The following is a 20,043-nucleotide window of genomic DNA, read 5'->3' as shown; positions in this document are numbered from 1 at the left end:
GTTTTTCTGGGCTACAGACCTTTTCCTGGGGGCTGGCAATGTTTGGTGCTGCTCCGTGGGGGTGTAGCCCCTCCAAAGGGCAAGCAGGCCAGGGTAGGGACAGCCCCTGAGGTGACAGGTTTCTGGCAATTGTTGAGGCCAGCCCTCCTGGATGGCAGGCAGCCCCAGGTCTGGCGTGTGCCTAAGGGGTGGTGGGGGGGAGGAGGGGGGTTGCACTGGGAAGCACAGCTTTCTGATAGCTAGCAGGTGCATGGGGAGTATTCTATGGGGACCCACCCCTTCTTCTCTTCCCTCTCCAACACTGGCACAAACCCGGCTCTTCTCCCAGGTTCCCTCTGATGTGGTTTTCCACTTCCCCGCCCTTAGTGTATTACTCCCTCCCCCTGCAACGCTCTTTTTTCTAGTCTCCCAGGTAGTCTCTGCCCAGTCAAACTTGACAGACTGGTTTCTAGACCTCCCAAGCAGTCTCCGCTCCACCCCCGCCCCCCAGCCCTTTCCAGGGACTAACCTCCAGAGCCAAGGTCTCGCTGCCCAGCCCCCACCCAGGCGTCTCAATTTTTGGTGACTGTGCCCGTAGTTCAGATGATCCATTCCGTTCTTGCTCTACTTTTCAGAACTCTGACTTACTGCTACACTCTTCTCTGCATCTGGAGATTCCTCTGGTTCGGTTGATCTTTCCCTCGAGTAGGTGACTTTCCAGGGTGCGGGATCCCTTTCTCCTCCGTAGTTCCCTTTCGGGAGTGCCTGTCCAGCTCGGATTCACCTTCTCTCACTCTCCTCTTTTCTCTTGTTTTACCTAGTAATGTCACGAACTTCTTGCCCTTACTGAAGTTTAGGTTCTTCTGCCAGCGATTGGTTGCTGTTCTGTGTGAGTCGTTTATCCTATAGATGTGTTTTTTTTTGTTGTTGTTGTGTTTGTGGGAGAGGGCAAGCGTGTCCCCCTACTCTTCTGCCATCTTGTCTCTCCGGAGTTTGCTTTTGACCCTCCCTCTGTCCCAAACCCTCCTTTCCTGGTTCTGCAAGCTGGGCTTTTTCTGGTCACTCATATCTGATCTTAAATGTTTCCTCATAAGACAGATATTTTCTAAAATAGACCACCCCACCTCTTCCACACCTTTCTCCAGCCCTTTTGATTAATATAAGTCTATTTTTTTCTTTATAACACTCATTACTAAGCAAAATTTTCTCATTTATTTTCTGCCTCCTCCCACAAAATTTGGGTGAAAGGTGGGACTTTGACTACTTTCTTTCCAGTTGTATCTCCAGTGCTAAAACAATGCCTGACAAATTGTAGGGAATCATTGAATATTTATTGAATAAATGAAGGAATGTATGCATGCATGAATGAATGAATACTTATTTTTACAGGGATGTTATAAGTGATACACTTGACTCAGGGTACATGCTTAAATGATAGCAGTCATTCTTATGAAGTATACAAGTATTATTTGCTCTTCAAAGTTGTCAAGTGTTTATTTCAGTACAGAAATTTAGTTATTTAGAAATAAATGATCTTTGTAAATAAACCCTCCACACAGTAGCTTTGTTGGAATACACCATCTGTTTCATTTTGGGATCCTGACTAATATATCTCCTTTGTTCATCAAACAAAGGATTGCTTATATTTTTAATATTAACATTTTTTTCTGGTGTAACTTTTTGGGTGCCATTATTTCCACATCCAAGTAGAAATAACTACTCTTTCTTTTGTTGTTTTCTTATTTCTTCATATACATATGTGTGTGTGTGTGTATAAAATCTCCATTCACAACACTTCAACTTGGTGCTAAAATATCAGTAATTTTTATTGGACCATGTCCTTGAGGAGAGGGCTTATGCCTTATTTGTCTTGGTATCTGGAATGTCAAGTACAGTGCTGACCTCTTAGTGTCCCCTTATTCATTAATTGTTGAATGGATGACTCTGAAAAGTATCAAGTACCAAATTCATTCCAGGAGTTTGTATTACCATGATTGCCAAGAACTCAAATCCAAGCTCACAATGATGATATTAGTGATTTTGTAGATTTAGCTTTGTTCTGAGAAGGTGATAATTGACAGGACTCAGTGCTACAGTCCAGCTAAGCAGAACCAAGGAAGGAGCTCTGGTTATGTGGTTCCAAACTGTGGGATTAATATTTGGGAGGCACTTAACAGCAAGTAGTTTAAGTCAATAACAATATTAGCGATTTCCATTCCTAAGAAATTTCAATAAGTTATTACATACAGTTTCAAAGAATAGTGAACAAAACTAACTTATGATTAACAAAGTTTTATAGTGATGTATTGATTTTTCTGGATCAGTGTTAGGTTCCAGTGGTTTTCAGAAGGTATAAGCTTTGTCCTCTTCCTAAAATAGGTTCCTACTTTTTTTTCTTTCATAATTAAAACAAAGAGTAAATGACCATGATGGACTATGTTTTATAAAGGTAGTCTATTAAGGGTGATTACAAATTATGCTCCAGTTTTATATTAAGTACCATTAGATATTTTAGGCAGAATTATATCTTTGAGCAAGCCAGTAACAATTTAAATATACTCTAGATATGTAATTAATAACTTAATGGCCCTAACAGTATTAGCAGGAATATGTATTGTTCTTTATTGTTTTTGTAATCTCATTAAGAGAATAAATTAAAATTCACCTGCATGGCAGAAAAGCATGAAGAAAGTAATCACATTACCTGCTTAAATGTCTCTTCAGACAAATTTACATAACATATAATTCAAGTAACCCCACTTAGTCATACCTGTCTTCAGTGAAAGTCTTGTTACTGGCTTCAAACCTTCCATGCCTTCATTTGTACAATTATTCTTTCTTTAGGGACTGAAGATCACAGCGAATTCTGGTAAATAAGCATATGATGATTTTCTCAGTTACTTGGTGAAGATTGTAGAGTCAAGATTTTGAAGAACTCAGATTGTCAGATTGTGTCTTTGAGATGTCAAATGCTAATATATGAGAGTAATGCTGGCCCTACACATAGGAAATTAGGAAGTCACTGAGGGAAAAAATAAAAGTCTGTCTGCCAACATCTATCTTCCCCATTAATCTAAGCTGATGTCCAAGATTTCTCATCAATATCACTTATTTTGAATTAAAATAGCCTCTCACAATAGACTCTGTTTCAATGATGATGAAATCCTATTAATCCACAAGCATGAATGAACCTGTAATCACAGATTAGTTTAAACCTGGGAGTGGTGCCTGATAGAATTTCATCCTTGGTTCTTCCCTCTTTCCCCTCCAAATCTCATGCTTGAGTATTTTTTTTTTTCACTTCCACAAAAATATTATTATTTTCCAAGGATGTCTTGCAGATCCCCTACATCAGGAGTGACCTCTGGTATCTGCAAAAATGCAAACCTGGGGCACCTGCCAGGCCTACTATATTAGAGACGCCTAGGGCAATATTGTGAAATATGTACTGAAATATTTTTAACTTTCCCAGTAATCACTGACCTATTTGTTGATGGCTCTTCATCCATATCTTAGAGCCCTTCCTCTTAAAAAAAATAAGGCATAATTCACATACTATAAAGTTAACCATTTTAAAGAGTGTACAATTCAGTGTCTTTTAATATATTGACAAGGTTGTATGATCACTGCCATTATCTGGAAGAGATTTGAGGCAAGTGCCATGGAGAATTCAGTTCTGTGGGAGAATCAACAAGAGATGAATTAAAGGGATTGGACATACTGCTAAGTGTTATAGATGCTCACATTAGCTCTGTGTGGTTTCATTACTTTCAATAATAACACTCAAGGTCTCTCTGCAGAAATAACGCATGGTGGGGCAGTGAGTAGGGTGAAGATAATCATTGTTCCAAATATACAAAATGAGTCCTTACTCCATATAGCATCTATGTAGTGTATGTTTGTGGCGTTTATATAGCAAAGCATATTTTAAAAGAATGATTCATCCAAACCAGTACATCTAATGTCAGTCCCTGTGGCTCTCAGGCAAAAGGGCTGCTTTGAACACTTTGCTTCTTACAATCCTTGATACAAACTATGTAGAAGGCAGCTGTATGCATTGTCAGAAGTGAAAATGGGCCTTATTAGACTTATCCTCTCAAGTGCCAACCACTTTTTCTGTTGACAGGTGTATATATATGCATTAGCTAACAGTCTCCTCACTAAATACAACTGAACATCTTTCATCAATAAGAACTCTGAGAGCAAAATTATAATGATATTTTAAGTCACAAGCATTAACAATGAAATTCTTCCTTTTCACCCTCAGTGATACTAGTTTGTACTTTTCAGTAGAACTTGAAGAATATTATTTACATACATATTTCAAGAATTATTTGCTTCTTAGTATCCGTGACATTTCCATGAGTATTTTTTTAGTTATCTCCTTTCATGGGATTTCTCTTTTTTAACAAGTTGAAACAATAAATGGGTTGGGTAAGTTTAGTGGGAAAGTCATATAGTATCTCTTTAAGCCACAGCAAACTTGGGATTTTGAAAAATGCAATTGAAATTCTAACAGTTGCTTTTTAGGGCACAAAGTGAAGTAAAGATTTTGATATGGTCTGAATTAGATTAATTCATAAGTATATGACTTGTGTTTGATAAAAATTGGAACTTAGGAGCACAGAATTTTGTACAATATAGTTGTAAACCAGTTAGATTTGTCAAATCTCTATTTCATAATTGAAAACTACTCTCTGATAGTGTACAAAAGTGCTCATTATGAAAAACAATAAGGCTGATTTAGGAAATTCCAGATATGTAAGGAAATCTTCAATTACTTGACTAAAACTTTTTTTTTAACAAACTGATTTGGATATGGACAGAATTTGAATACCAAAACATCCCCTGGTGAATAATATATTTGCCCTTGATATCTAAAGGAAGCCTTGTAGAATTTTCCTCCCTCTTCAACTAGTATCTCACGTAAACATGTGACCAAGATTGAAAGTTCCAGGCCAAAGTAAAAATTCTTTTCTTTTCTAACCTCTCCAAAACTCAAAGTGTCTCAGGAGGGAGAATTTTAATGAAATTGCTTTCTCATCCTTAGCTATTGCATCTAGCCTGACACTGGAATACTTGTTATTGGCAAGTTGAAAAATTTTAAATCATGAAAGATTTACATGAATGATGCAGGGTTTGAAATGTTTTATGGCATGTTCATTCACACTAAATCAGCTTTTGCCTCTTTAGACTTTTCTTGCAAGACACTTATGCAAATCCAAAATGACAGGAATGGATTTAAAATGATTTTCAGCATCTGAAGATTAGCACAAAAACGGCAGACTCATAAAGTAAGGCGCTTTTTCTGAGGGTGAAAACTTGCAGTCATTTTAAGCTGAAGGTGACTGGAATGTGAATAGATAAACAGATTAAAGGTATTAATTTCATCTTTGTAATTAAAGCAGCCCGAACCCTTACTCTCAGAATGTCTTCACATCCCTTCCACAGGCTTTGGGAAGTAACACCATCCTTGGCGCACAAATAGCTCTTCTTAGAGATTTGTCTTCTGTATTTTCCTTATTGTGTTGTGTTGAACTAAGCATACAAGAGTTTTACATATTATGCAAAATCTTCATGGCAAAGGGTTGAATAGTGATTCAGTGAATTTGACATTTCTCCACTGAAGTTGACTTCTCACTTGAAAGAGTAAAAAACAATTCTGCTATGGACTTTTAGGTCATTAAAGACTTATGTGATTAGTTGTATATCAATCCATAGAATTTATTGCTCCCCCTTCCAAGTTTTCAGACATTTGTTTTCATTTTCTCATATTAGCTGCTTCTATCAACAGGCTCTGGGAATATGAGGAGTACAGTTGCTGGTAATAAGTCATTCAATTATTTGTCTGGTGAAGAATATAAAAAAGTGGGTGCGCAACTCTAGTAAAACATTAAGGTGGTTGTATTTTCCAAAAATGACCACAACAATAACGTCATCCTACTTGCTCTTCCCCAATGTAAACTTGACCTCCACCATCAAGTGGTAGAATCTAGTTCTCCTCCTCCATTCTTGTCTAGCCAAAATGATACTCTTGTTTCCAGTAAAATGAGACAGAAGTAATGCTGCAGGGCTTCTGAGGCAAAGACAGAAGGAATGTGATAACTTTTGCTTTGGACACTTGGGAATCCTTGCTTTCTGGTCCCTCCCTTTTAGAATGTTCCCCTTTTGAACTCAGTGCCTTTTGACTGGCTATGAGCCCTATGCCTTGTTGCACTTAGAAAATTCCAAGGAAGGCATTCCAAAGAACTCTCTTGTGCCTGGGGCTGGTTGGGACTGGGAGTACTACCTGGACTGAATCCTAGACTTTCAGGTCCCTTTCCCTTATGCTCCATGATATACATAGGGTTGACCAGAAAACCCCAGATTTGTGCCATGGACATCATTCAGGAGGTCTGTGGCTGGGCCACGATTCTCAGAGGCAGCTCAGTTGAATAATTCACTCCTGTGCTAGTTTTGTTTTTGGGGATAATGTGAGTTTAGGCTGTCGGAATAATGTTGGCAGCCTAACTTGGGGCAGCTCAGTCTCACATTGGATTTAAGACAGCGATGGGGCTCAGGGCTAGTGACTGTCCATCAAGGACTCCAAGGCTTGAGGTGACAGCCATGTTGTGATTGCAGTGCAGACTTCAGCCTACAGCTCTGTAAGCTGGGGTAGATGAGTGATGGACATTGCTTATAGTAACAGAATTGCTCTTTTTACTTTGCCTACTGAAATCACTAGAAAATTATGAGGGAGATGCACCCCTTATGTGTGTACACATGTGTACGTGTGTGCCACATGCACACATAGAAAGAGGAAAAACTGTTGTCAGGTGATAAATCAATCAGAATTCTCTAAGAGGTTGAATATTGAGTAAAATATGAACTAGATGAGAGAGCTGGAACAAAAACCTATTAAGCTTAGAAAAATGTTAGCATTTATTATTTCATTGTCAAGAGATGCCAAGTTTTAGACTGTGGGCATAGACACAGATGGCTGAGGCAGAGGGAAGTAGAAGGCATTGCAGTTTCCAAGGAGGTGGAGGGACTCATAGCAGTGGCTTCAAATGTAGGAAAGAACATTTGATATAGAAACCCAAATTAATTATACATGACTAGATATTTATGTATGTTCTAAAACCCAGATAAAGGACATTTCTTATATGTCAATCTTAAAACAAATTTAAGGGAAATGCAATTAATAACCACAGTCCTATAATTGAGCAGGAAGCAAAAATCATTAAAAGGAATCTATTTGAAGATGAATAAATATAATTATGTCAGCTATTTTTAAATTTATGATTTAAATAATATTTCTGTATTTGGAAATAAAAATAATATTAGGAATGACATTTTCCCCCCAAAGTGATTTTTACAGTTTGTACTCTGAAGATTCATATTTTTGCAACAGCAAATCTCCTTTCTGCTGACCTAGCTTCTGTCCTCAAGGTCAAGGTAACATTTTAATTCATAAATTAATCACTGTCTGTTTTTAGAAACTTTTGATAACTTAATACAGTGTTTTGAATCGGTTTTGGTCTGAATGTCCTCCCAATGTCCAATTCCTTATTTTTCTCTTGCATAATGGGGTGTTAACAAGACCTATATATGTTACATAATTGAGAAAAACAGCAATAAAAATAACATAATTCATTTCCTTCATCTGGGAAGTACTCATACAGATGTGCCTTATTCTACCTCCGGAGGCATAGTTCTTATGTTTTATGACCTGATGGCTGGTAATTCTGTGACTAACAGCTGGAAGATGGGAATACTAAAAGGTGATCTCTATACATTAAAGAAATGATACATTGAAACCAATACCCATTTTGGTAGGGAAAATTCTGAGGTACAATAACAGCAAAGCAAAGACCACCTGAACCTAAGTACAGTTGTAAATTCTGAGGAATTACAATGAGATACACATTATAAATGAGCCAGCAACAGGAGGGACAGAGAACAGGATTAATTATGAAGAAGAATGATAAGACTTTAGCCTTACAAATGGACACATTCTTGCTGATTATTAAAACAGTCTGGATTTGATTTTTTTCCCTTTAAATAGGATTAAGGAACTGGTGGGCTGGACAAAAGGTTAGAGAGAGAGGATTTACAAAGCTTCTGAAGAGGTTTGAATGCAGTGTGGTTAGGGTGACCATACATCCTTGTTGGCACTTGTTGTTCTTGCATAACTATTGGTGACTTATCAGTTATATGGCCTCCCTATTTCCTAACCCTTTTCCAGTGGATGAAGATGCTCAGCAGCTTTTCCCATTCTCCCCTGTATCTCCCCAGTATTTTAAAGTAAGGAAGCTGAGAAAGGGATAAAATGTCCTTTTTGAAAGTGCTATATGGTAAGACTAGAGCTACAGAAAGAACAATTCATCGACATTCTTCATATTTACCCTTAAGTAAAGTTCAAAATATATGATCTGGATTACAAAACCACCAGGAAGCCACCCTGGCTTGTCTCCCCAAGCTAGTCTCTTTCTACTTGTTTTCTCAATCTTAATTCCCTAGTCATACTTGAAAAAACCATACTCTCTTATCTCCAGACTTGGGCCCTCAAACATGTCTTGCTGGAATATTCTCTCATCCCACACCTCTCCTGCTGCCCCTTCCTTCCATTTATTGACTCTTAGTTGCCCTGGGAGTAGAAGGCAGCTTCTGGATTAATACCTGGGTTGGGTATTCTACCTTGGGTGCTTCCACAGCACTTGGTGCTCAGTGTGGTCATGGTGCTCAGCCCAGCACATTTTCTTTTTTTAAATTTTTTTTATTACTCAAATGAATTTATCATATCTGTAGTTGTATAATGATCATAACAATCCAACATTTTCATTCTCTTTTGACTTTACTGGAGGCCTCATTAGACTGGACATTCCACAGGAGAAGCTTGTTGTGTACTGAGTGGGTAGCCCAGGGCTTAGTGTAAGACAAGCCCTAAATAAGTACATGCTTAATTTATTCGTTGAATTTGTTGAATTGGCCAGATCAGAACAAAAATAAACGAGCTATAATCTGAAATTCTGGGTTGTTCAATTATGGAAGCTTCTAGGATATGTCAAGTCTGTGTACTTTGAGTCTGAAGTTCAACAGCCCCTGACAATATCTTACTTGTCTTTAAACCTCTGGGAAAGAGCATACCACGTTCCCTTAGCAGTATGATTGCATTGTTTTATGAATACTTGATATTGAGGAATTTATAATAATTAACTTCTTAAAAATAAAAGGCCTTAATAAGTTCCTCATAAGTTCCAGATACTTTTGTCCTCAAGTAATGCAAGTGGTTTTCAATACAGAAATACATTTGTAATTATTAGAAAAGGTCTACTCTTGTATGGAAAATGGGTGTCACCACCAAAGCATATATATTGGCATATACACCCAACAGCTGACTTGCACTGGCATTGCTAAGTTTCTTCATATAAACATTTTTTTTTAAAGAATTGGATTTTAAAGTTTTTGTCTGAATTTCTTTGTAAAGCATATGTCAATTGTACTCTTAAAAACTGGGTTAATATTTTAGATCACGTTGATGGAGAGAATTAATTCAGGTATTTAGGATTGCTTCCATATGCTAAGAATATTTTCACTACAAATGTGTTCTTTAATGATGAAGAATTGCAACTGTTATAAAATCTATTATGTCCTATGAGATGCTGTCTTAATGTGTTTCATGAATTAACTCATACAATTCTCACAGAAACCCATATTGTACTTATTTTACAAAGAAGGAAAATCTAGAGAGATTATACAATTTATGTTTATAATAGGTTAACATAGCTAGTAAGTAATAGAACTGGAGTTTGGGCCCAGGTAGACTGGCCTCAAAGTTTGAGCACTTAACCACTTTTCTTTTAATGTTAAGAAGTTAAATGTAAATATTTCTATTAATAGGCTGATGAGTACAAATTTTTCTTTGAATTGGAACAAATCATCTGAAGAGCACAGGTCAAATCACAGACGAACCTATGAAGCAAAACATGGAAAATGTTATATGAACACATTTAAGTGATTTAGGGTAATACCAAAGTTTTGCCTTGAGATAGGAAAATAGTATTGACAATATCATCAAGAAGGCTTCATAGGCCCCAAAAGGTGTGGAACAGTACTTACTAGAGTTAAGTACAGCTTCCGAGGTAAATCTTAGGCTAAGTTTTGAGAACCATGGAGACATTAATTTCAAACTTTCATTGTTGTTGTCACATTATTTAAAGGGTTCTTAATTTTTGTGTGTGGGCATATGTCTCTTTGGCAGTTTACTGAAACTGATCTTAGATGTACAATCCTTAAAAAATTCAGAGCGGAAATGGGATATAGTATGGTGAGTGTTTTGAGTGGAATTATGTTCTTTCAAAATTTGTATTCTGAAACCCTAACTCCCAGGACCTCAGAATGTGACCTTATTTAGGAATAGGGTTGTTTTAGATGTAAGCAGAATTGACCCTTGAACAATGTGGGGGTTAGAGGCTCTGTCCCTCTGTACAGTAGAACATCTGCATATGACTTATAGTTGGCCCTCTGTATCACGGTTCTTCTGTATCCCCAGCTCCTTCAGATTTATGGTTCCGCATCTGTGGATTCAGCCAATTGTGGATCATGCAGAACTGTTATTTACCACTGGAAAAAAAAATCTGTGTATAAGTGGATCTGTGCTGTTCAAACCCATATTGTTCAAGGGTTAACTCCAGTTAAGGTGAAGTCATACTGAAGCAGAGTGGACCCCTACCCAACATTACTGGAGTCTGTATAATAAAGGACACACTTAGGGAGAATAGCATGTGAAGACTGAGTTATGCTGCCACAAATTAAAGACCTATCTTAGTTGGTCTGGAACAAATTCTTCCCTAGCACTTTCAGAGAGATTGCGGCTCTGCTGACACTTGATCTCAGACTTGTAGTTCTGAAAACAGTGAGACAATGAATTTTTCTCCTTTAAACTATTAAGTTTGTGGTACTTTGCTGTGGCAGCCTTAGCAAATTAATACAGTGGGGAAGAAAGATAATCTTTTCCAAAATTCTTGATTAGTCATCTAGATTATTACATGGAAGTAATAGATATATGAAGGTTTAGTGGACCAGAAATCATTGGATAACTTGGAAATAAATGAATGGTTAGGGAAATAATACTGAGTGTGGAAAATAGGCTTTTAGTATTAGAAAGACAGGGCCCCCCAGTCCCATGCTGTTGTTTATTAGCTGTGTCAACTACAATATGCTAACCTTTCTGAGCCTTAGTGTTCTTCTCTGTTGAGTGGTAATGATAGTAAATGTCTACCCCATGTAGTTGAGGTGCAAAGAGATAATATATGAAAACAAAACAGAGCAACGTAAAACAGTGTTATGTGCTCTGGAAGTACTCAATAAATGAAAACACTTGTTAGTTTATTTTTGTTATTATCATCCTTCAATTAGTAAGTCTATAATGACTCCCCTACAGAAAGAGAACAAGACTGGTTTTAGTCTTCCTTTTCCCCACTGATATTAGATAAGAGAATCTTGCAACTTCTTTGCTTGATGGCTAGAAGAGAGTTATGGATGTATCATGATGAGCCTCACCAGGCAAGTTGTTGGTTGATGGAATTTATAGCTTTGGAAGTAAGGTGATTTAACTTTTAAATAAATACATTAGTTTATCTACAATCCAGTGTAGCCCTGATTCATCCTAAAGGGCAAGTTAAGCATATCAAACATTTTCAGTCTAGGAAGGTCTACTCATAAAATATTTTTCTTGGTGTCCCAAGACATGTTACATTGTATATACAAACTAATACAGTGGGGCAACAGTTAACTCATGAGCATTATTACTTTTTATAATAAAGTTAAGTCTTTCTTATTTTAGAAATTTGGGAAATATAAAGAAGAAAACAAAATCACTATTCACAATAGCCGTAGATAAAAAAGCAAGCACTAAGTTCTTGATGTATATCCATATATGTGTATGCATGTTATATATAAAATATACAACATATATCTATATAGGTATGTGTGAATAAAAACGAGTAAATAAATATGGCTAAGTCATATAAGTTGATTTCTAATTAAAAAACTTATATTCTGAACATGAATGTTATTTTTCAAGAATATGAGGCTTAATAATTTCAATGTGTCCATTGATTTGTGTATTCCATAATTTAGTAAACAATCCCATATTTTATATACTTACATTGTCTTGAAAACATTAAAAAACTATTGGTGTGAACATTCTTCTTCTTCTTCTTCTTCTTCTTCTTCTTCTTCTTCTTCTTCTTCTTTTTTTTTTTGTCTTTTTAGGGCCACGCTGTGGCACATGGAGGGTCCCAAGCTAGGGGTCCAATCGGAGCTGTAGCTGCCAGCCTATGCCACAGCCACAGCTACTTGAGACCCGAGCTATGTCTGCAACCTACACCACAGCTCACGGCAACACCAGATCCCTAACCCACTGAGCAAGGCCAGGGATCAAACCCAAGTCCTCATGGATATCAGTCAGGTTCGTTAACCACTGAACCATGAAGGGAACTCCGTGTGAATATTCTTAAACAGAATTATTTGTAAATATCTCTAAGTAATTCCTTAGAGTAAATTCCTGGAAGTCTGAGTTGTTATTAATGACCCCATGAACCTTAGTTTCAGGTGACTGGTACCCCAAAAAATTAAGAATTCTGGGGTGCATTTTCAGATAGAGTCTATTTTGACTAAGTTCAGTGAAAAAAAAGTAATTAAATAGCCAATAGATTTCCTATGTCATATTTATGACATACAAAAACCAAACACCAGGCTTCGTATTTCAGTGTTCTATAGACAAGGCCTTTGGTTGCCTGGGCCCCAAGCTAGCCAGAAAACACCATTGTCTCATCATTGTCATCATCATTATTATAATAGCTAACATTTGTGAAATGCTGTAATGGATGCTTTTTGTATTATTTTAATCCTTTCCGTAGCACTATGTAGAAGGCATTACCATGTCCATTTTGGTTAGGAAAAAAACAGCCTAGGAAAAATTAAGTTTCCAACTCCCACCATAAGTGGCAGAACAAGATGAAAGTCAAGCCCATAGCTGTCTGACTTCAGAGCATGGGCTTTTATACATTATGCCCTAAGACCTCTCCAAACACTCAGAGAGTTCCAGGATTCTCAAACTGATTCATAGTGGATTCACTATAATTTCTCTTAATTAGGCACTTCTTACAACTCCCTTCATTGTTCATCCCACTTCAAAGTTGTGTTTCTACCTTGGGGATGGTGCTGGCTTCCTGTTAAATACTTCAGCCCCATGGCATGTTTCCAGACATGGAAAAGTTTATCTATCCAAGAAAAACTGTACAAACCTTGTCTGTGCCCCATTCTCCTGAGGCTTCCTGGCAAAGACACTGTGATCTGTACCTTTTCCTGTAACCTTAGTGTTAATACAGAAATTATATAGTTAACATTTTTTAAAAAACATCATTGATGTTGCCTGGGTGGAGAATATAGGATTTTATTTTTGATTTAGCATGGGGAGCAAATGCAGCTGTGAAAAGTCTTATAAACTTGATATCTGACCTCCTTATTCTCAGAGAGCAATGTCAAAAGAAAATATTCAAATTATCATATGTGTTGCATATAAATAATCCCTTTACATTTACTAAAGGCAGAGAAAAGAAAAAAACATACATTTGAAGAAAAGAACATGATATTTTGAATGTTTAGAAAATGTCATGAGAGATGTGAATATTTCTAAATAATTCTAAAACCACAAAAGGAAGTTGTCCAATTTAATAAAAAAAAATCAACTAGAGAGTTTATATAACCAATCTCCCTTTCAAGTAATTATTTCTGCATTGTTAGATTTATCTAAATTCAGTTATTGAAAAATATATTTTACACTTGACTTGAAAAATGGTCAGGAAGAAATAGAGTGCAAAAGTTTGCCATAGCCTTTAACATATTAGACCCTGCCTCTATCTCTAAAGCTTATTTCTTGTCAATTCATTAGTCTGCTTTTCTACATTTATTAAGATTTAATATTTAAATTTTAAGGTGTATTTCAAGGGGTTGTTTTTATCTTTATCTCAAGAAAATGAAAATAAATGGATTTTTCAAAGCTCCCATTGATGTATTTATCATAATATAAAGGGAATGGGGAGGGACAGACAGACACACACACAGGGTGAGAAAGAGACAATAAATTACTTTGATCTTTTCTTTTTGGATCCAATTTGTGAGAATGTTTGAAACATTTGGCTTGGCTAAACTTTGGTTGTTTCCCAAATGCCTAATCAATAAAATTCAAATCTGCCTGAATCTGAGGTTTTTGTGTTGTGGGATGGAGGGATGATATTTTGGCTTTGCTAAATCTAAGGTTCTGCATAACTAACATTGGGTTTAGATGTTCAATATGGGGTTTGGTGCTGGAGAGAGGTTAAGAAGAGAAGAAAGATCACCTATTATAATGCCTGACATCAAAATTGCCACCTGGTAATTCTTTCTTTTTCCCATTTAAGTAGTAAGAGAACAGAGGGAAGGTTCTAGAAAAGCTTGCAATTACCTAGGCTAAAGAGAAAAATGGAAACTGACCAAAGAAATGAAATCTATTTTCTCTTGTTTCTTTTCATCTCACCACCCAACTATCAAGAAATTACAGCAGAAAGGACTATCTGACATGCATTGTTTAAATAATGGATTTACTGTTTTTTTTTTTTTTTTTTTTTTTTTGGTCTTTTTGCCATTTCTTGGGCCACTCCCGCAGCATATAAGGGTTCCCAGGCTAGGGGTCGAATCAGAGCTGTAGCCGCCAGCCTACGCCAGAGCCACAGCAATGTGGGATCTGAGCTGCATCTGCAGCCTACACCACAGCTCACGGCAATGCTGGATCCTTAACCCACTGAGCAATGTCAGGGATTGAACTTGCAACCTCATGGCTCCTAGTCTGATTCATTAACTACTGTGCCATGACGGGAACTCCTGGATTTACTGTTAACATATAAATGCATCTCATGCTCTGCAAACATTGTATATGATAATTCACATTTTAATAAATTATTTTATTCTTACATATTTATCAGGGTTCTTATGACTCTAGGCTCAAGATAGTACTGGGTGGTCATTCTTCAAGGGTGTGTCACATTTCTAAACATTTTGTAAGGCACTAATGGATCTTTATTTTTGTTTATTTATTTTTATTTCCCCAATAAAATGGATCTTTAGATTTTCTTTCAAGGCTGTCTGAATAGTGATTGGCCTTGAAAAACAGAGATAACCTCCCTCCAGAGGAAGTGGTTAGGTATTCCTGCTGCACACTGTAAAAGATCAGGAACTCTAAAAATTCAGGGTGTCTCTCTTGTAATGCAACTTTCTGTATGTGGGCATTCATCTGAGTTCAACCATATCACCTCCTTTGGACTTGGGGTAAAGTGGAGCTGCTGCAAATGCTTATAGTCAAGCTATTTTCTGTCCCATGGAGAATAGTAGTCTGTTGTTTCTGACCCTGGAGTCTGGTGCATTCTGCCCACATCCATGAAAAAACTGGTAGGATGACTTGTTAGTTAGTGAGTATGGTGAACTCAGAACCTTCACAGTTATTAGAAATGAGTTTTTAAATAAATACCTACTGAGTTACTGAAAGGTTTTCCTAATAAATTAAAAATAGACATGATTTATATAAAATTGAATTATACTTAAAAATATATATATACTGGATAAAGTAAGGTGTATCTGTAAAGATTGGATTCTGAATTGCCTCAAAGGCATCCAAATAGGGGGAGAAGATGTAAAAGTCCCTGTATGCAGATGACATGATGCTATATAGAGAAAACCCTAAGGACTCAACCACAAAACTACTTGAACTGATTAACAAATTCAGCAAGTTAACAGGATGTAAGATTAACAATCAGAAATCAGTTGCATTTCTGTATACTAACAATGAAATATTAGAAAAGGAATACAAAAATACAATACCTTTTAAAATTGCACCCCAAAAATCAAATAACTGGGAATACACCTGATAACAGAGGTAAAAGACTTATATGCTGAGAACTATAAAAAAATAATCAAAGAAATTAAAGAAGAGGTAAAGAAATGGAAAGATATTCCATGCTCCTGGATTGGAAAAACTAATATTGTAAAAATGGCCATACTACCCAAAGCAATCTACAGATTCAATGCAATCCCTATCAAATTACCCACAGAATTTTTCACAGAACTAGAGCAAACAGTTGACAACCCAACAACTAAATGAATTATAAAAAGAAGAACAAGAAAAAGCTAAAGTCAGCAGAAGGAAATCATAAAGATCAAAGAGGAAATCAATAAAATAGAGATTAAAAAAAATTGAAGAAATCAGTAAAACCAAGAGCTGGTTCTTTGAAAAGGTAAACAAAATTGACAAACCTTTGGCTAAACTCACCAAGAAGAGGAGAGAAAAAACCCAAATAAACAAAATCAGAAATGAAAAAGGAGAAGTCATAACGGATACTACAGAAATACAAAAAACCATGAGAGAATACTATGAACAATTGTTTGCAAAAAAATTTAACAACCTGGAAGAAATGGACCACTTTCTAGAGACTTACAGCCTATGTTTTGCCTGTTCTCTTCCAGGATTTTGATGGTGTCTTTGTCTTATATTTAAGTCTTTCAGCCACTTTGAGTTTATTTTCGTGCATGGTGTGATGGTGTATTCTAGTTTCATTGATTTGCAAGCAGCTGTCTGGGTTTCCCAGCAATACTTACTGAAAAGACTGTCTTTTCCCCATTTTATGTTCTTGACTACTTTGTCAAAGTTTAATTGACCATAGGTGTCTGGGTTTATTTCTGGATTCTCTATTCTGTACCATTGGTCTATATGTCTGTTTTGGTACCAATACCACAATGTCTTGATGACTGTGGCTTTGTAATATTGCTTGAAGTCTGGGAGAGTGATGCTTCCTGCTTGGTTTTTGTTTCTCAGGATTGCCTTGTGGTTCCATCTAAATTTTTGGTTTGTTCTAGTTCTGTGAAAAATGTCCTGGGTAATTTGATAGGGATTGCATTGACTCTGTAGGTTGCTTTGGGTGGTATGGCCATTTTTACAATATTAATTTTTCCAATCCAGGAGCATGGAATATCTTTCCATTTCTTCATATCTTCTTTAATTTCCTTGATTAATGTTTTATAGTTCTTGGCATATAGGTTCTTTGCCATTATGGAAAACAGTATGGAGGTACCTTAGAAATCTATAAATGGAAGTACCACATGATCCAGCAATCCCACTCTTGGGCATATATCCAGACAAAACTTTCCTCAAAAAATACACTTGCACCCGTATGTTCATTGCAGCTCTATTCACAATACAAGCCAAGACATGGAAACAACCCCAATGTCCATCGACAGATGATTGGATTAGGAAAATGTGGTGTATATATACAATGAAATACTACTCAGCCATAAAAAATAATGAAATAATGCCATTTGCAGTAACATGGATGGAACTAGTGACTCTCATACTGAGTGAAGTAAGTCAGAAAGAGAAAGAAAATACTGTATGATATCACTGATATCTGGAATCTAACATAGGACATAAATGAATCTTCCACAGAAAAGAAAATCACAGACTTGGAGAATAGACTTGTGGTTGTGTGGGGGGAGGGGGAGGGAGTGGGATGGATTGGGAGCTTGGGGTCAATGGATGCAAACTATTGCTTTTGGAATGTATTAACATTGAGATCCTGCTGTGTATCACTGAGAACTATGTCTAGATACTTACAATGGAGCATGACAATGGGAGAAAAAAGTATGTATACATGTATGTGTAACTGGGTCTCCATGCTGTACAGTGGAGAAAATAAATTGTGTTGGGGAAATAACAACAAAAAATTAAGAAGAGACATCAGAGGAGTTAACCAAAATTTGGTTAAGGGAGAATGTTTGTCAGAATTTAAATGTTGTGTGCAGAGAATTTTTGTTATTTGTGAGGATGGGAGGCAGGCATAGGGCTGCGGGCCCTGTATGTCTCCCTTAGGAGAAAATGTATTTGTGTTATTTAATTTTCCCTTGTGATGTAGGGTTTCTTCCAATTTTACAGAGAGTAAATGTTCATTACAATTGCAGCTCAAATGACACTTCAACTATGAAATGTTTCTAGATCTACAAAGTCAGAAATCTTCATTGCTTCTAGGAATACCTGTAGCCCTCTATCTGCTTCTGAATCTCAAGTTCAGGGACTCATAACCTATTGCTGTGTACCATAGCTTGCATAATGTAACTTCTAATTTGTATTATGTAAAACTTTATCATTCTCTCAAGACTCAAAATTCACTGGAGATTTAGTCATTTTCTTACTCATATTTGTAATTCCAGCAATAGCTGGCAACAGTTTATACAGTTTACTCCTTCTTGTCTCTCTCTCCATATATGTGTGTATACACATATACACACATAAATACATATGTATATACACATATATACACAATATATATGCATATATGCACATAAATATATATGTACATACATACAAAGTGTGTATATTTATATATATGCATAACATACACTCTGTATGTACATATATATGCATACAGCTGTTTACATGTTAGCTTTTCAGACTTTAAGATCATACAGGCTATAATATTTCAATGCACTATATATGGGAAAACTAGGGTGATGATAGGGCTATTGAAATAATCATGTTTAATGTACCACTTGGCAAGAAACTCATAAGAGATTAAAAATTCTAAAGGGCATTATTTGAAGTATAAGATTTGCTTTTTAAATTAGCAGATAATGGGTGAACTATCATTGTTGTTTCCAAAGAAGCTGGATGCAGTCTTGTGTGAATTAATCACAAAGGAAATTTAATTTCAGTTTTTACTATTTTAACTTTGATTATAATGTAGGTTTGTTTTTCCTGATTGCAATCTGTCAGGATAGATTTCTATGTACCTCTAAGACAGGGGCCATCACCATACCTCACACGCCATAACTCATGATGCACATCAAGTCATTTACCAATAAGTGCTGGATCAATAAAAATGAAAGTCTTAGTTTTTTTATAAGTTGAGATAATAAAATATGATAAATACAATAAAATTAAAAATGATAATTTTATCTGTTTATAAAATACATAATTCATTGTACAAAATTTTGTGTAAAGACGTCTATATTATTTATACACACAAAGACATTTAAGACATTGAAATATTAAGACAACCACTTTTAACATGGTAATACACCTATTCTTTTGTTTTCATACAAATTTCCAAATTTTCATTAAAACATGTATTTATTAAAATAAAATCATTATGTAAGCTGTTTTTAATACAATTTACATTCAATTAGTGGTATGTTCAAAATAGTTTCCTGTGACATTAAATATTTATTAGCTTATCAGCTGCATGATATTCCACTTTATGGCTATAGCATAATTTCTTTGATTATTTTGAAAATTTAATCTATTTCTAATCTATTTGTCATTGAAAATACTGTTTTGAAGAATAAAATTTGTCAACATTTGTGTATATCCATTGTCACTTCCTTAGATATGACACTGGAAATGAAATTCTCTATCAAACATATGCATAAATTAGGTTCCAGAAAAATGATACTGATTCAAACTACTACTACAGCAGTAATATATTCTTATGATTGATAAGTTTAAAATTTTTGAATATATATGTAATACAAGGATGAAAAAATAGCATGCTATCAAACTATGATATTAATATAATACTACTCCTTGTCCAACCTTACGACATGTATATTCAACCATCTTATTTTTTACATGAATAGTAGACTACCCATTTACTTTCTTCTTAAATAAGACTTATGGATCTAACTTACCAAATACTTTTTTAAATATCAATACGTTTAGGTTATTAGATCTGGTTTAAAATAACTTCATGGGAATTATATTCCCTTATTTTGATGTGAATTCTTATTCTGAGTATTGACTTTGATTAGACATCAATAATTGTTATTTGCATATGAATTTGTATTAAAAGTAGATGTGTAAAATACTGTCTTGTAAATTTTAGATTAGATTTTATTTTCAGAAGTAACATTAAAACAAAATCTCTCCAGTATAAAACATTTCAAAGACTCAGCTGGTTATCCAAATAGGTTAAAAGAAAAACACAAATAGGTTAAAAG

At 35.7% G+C, this 20,043-nt stretch overlaps 2 long non-coding RNA genes across 3 annotated transcripts in view; one reads left to right on the top strand and one right to left on the bottom strand.

The window, feature by feature from the left end:
- LOC146406913 (uncharacterized) overlaps nucleotides 1-20,043 on the bottom strand; it is a 709,993-nt gene that overhangs the window by 9,320 nt on the left and 680,630 nt on the right. The window contains exon 4 of the long non-coding RNA XR_014841467.1: nucleotides 2,750-2,845. This is a non-coding gene — a long non-coding RNA (uncharacterized LOC146406913). The remainder of the gene's footprint in view (nucleotides 1-2,749; nucleotides 2,846-20,043) is intronic.
- Nucleotides 1-20,043, top strand: part of LOC110262098 (uncharacterized) — a 286,132-nt gene that overhangs the window by 104,214 nt on the left and 161,875 nt on the right. The window lies entirely within an intron of this gene.

The sequence above is a fragment of the Sus scrofa genome, chromosome 1 (assembly GCF_054392235.1).
Source record: "Sus scrofa isolate SSC_HxYL_T2T_F1_AM1 chromosome 1, Sscrofa_HxYL_maternal_Yorkshire_Landrace_v2.0, whole genome shotgun sequence".
Classification (NCBI taxonomy): Eukaryota; Metazoa; Chordata; class Mammalia; order Artiodactyla; family Suidae; genus Sus; species Sus scrofa.
The sequence above is the reverse complement of the archived record's forward strand: the minus strand, read 5'-3'. Positions and strand labels throughout refer to the sequence as shown.